Here is a 992-nt window from a genome sequence, read left to right on the forward strand (position 1 = left end):
TGTTGGGGTGGTGCTGTCCGGGATTACTTGGTTGGGTTTTAATTAGGTAGCCCGGCGCCTATTGGCACAGACGTGGCGCACAGCCACGCCCATTTTCTCCATCTCTCTCTCTCTCTCTCTCTCTCTCTCTCTCTCGTGCGCTCTCTCTCGTTCTCTCTTTCCTCAGTTAAAACAACAACAACAAAAAAGTACGTCACCCTCAAGGAACAACTAAGGCATATAGTAGTGTATATAGTCGTGTTTCTGTGCGCCAGGACATGGGTGGGGGGGGGGGGGGGGAATTTTGATTTTATAGAAGGTGCACATAAAATCCTAATGTGGCCAGAAAAGTGGCTACAAAACTGCAGTGGTAGGCACTGACCTACATTTACAAACTGAAATCAAAGCTCGTAACCCAAAACACTCGCGCTTCAAGTCATCTGTCCCCCCTTGCAATGAATGGAAATTCCATTAATCCCTTCCAGCCCGACATAAAACACCGACAAAAAAGTCACATTTTTGAAAGATAAATGGATCTTTACAGTGTTGTACTTTATTTAAAAAAAATTGTAATAACATGAATAGAATTAAAGAATATAGCTGAAAAGAAAACGATCACAACTGCTTAGTAAGCTGTGGTAATATTAGTCATTTTTCACAGAGGATAAAGAATATATGCCTGTGTGTGTTGTTGTATTATCTGTCTATACGTGTTGATGCATTATTTTCTCTCCAAATATCCGTTGCTTTAAGGGTTATAACGCCGCAACAGCAATGCTATTCGTTAGCTCGTCTATAGCGTTCTGTATTGTGTATTAACATTAAACTAGCGGACTTATCTAAGGCAGAGTTATGTGATTGTTTTAAATGCATAATCTGTAATTCTGTTTTTTTTTATGTTTAGTTTGACAGTAAACTTAGACGGGGTGTGACAATAAACAGCTTGAAGCCTCTTTTCGAATAATTGTTCACTATTATTACTACTATTATGCATTGTACGTACAGTACATATA

The sequence above is a fragment of the Phyllopteryx taeniolatus genome, chromosome 21, assembly GCF_024500385.1.
Source record: "Phyllopteryx taeniolatus isolate TA_2022b chromosome 21, UOR_Ptae_1.2, whole genome shotgun sequence".
Lineage (NCBI taxonomy): Eukaryota > Metazoa > Chordata > Actinopteri > Syngnathiformes > Syngnathidae > Phyllopteryx > Phyllopteryx taeniolatus.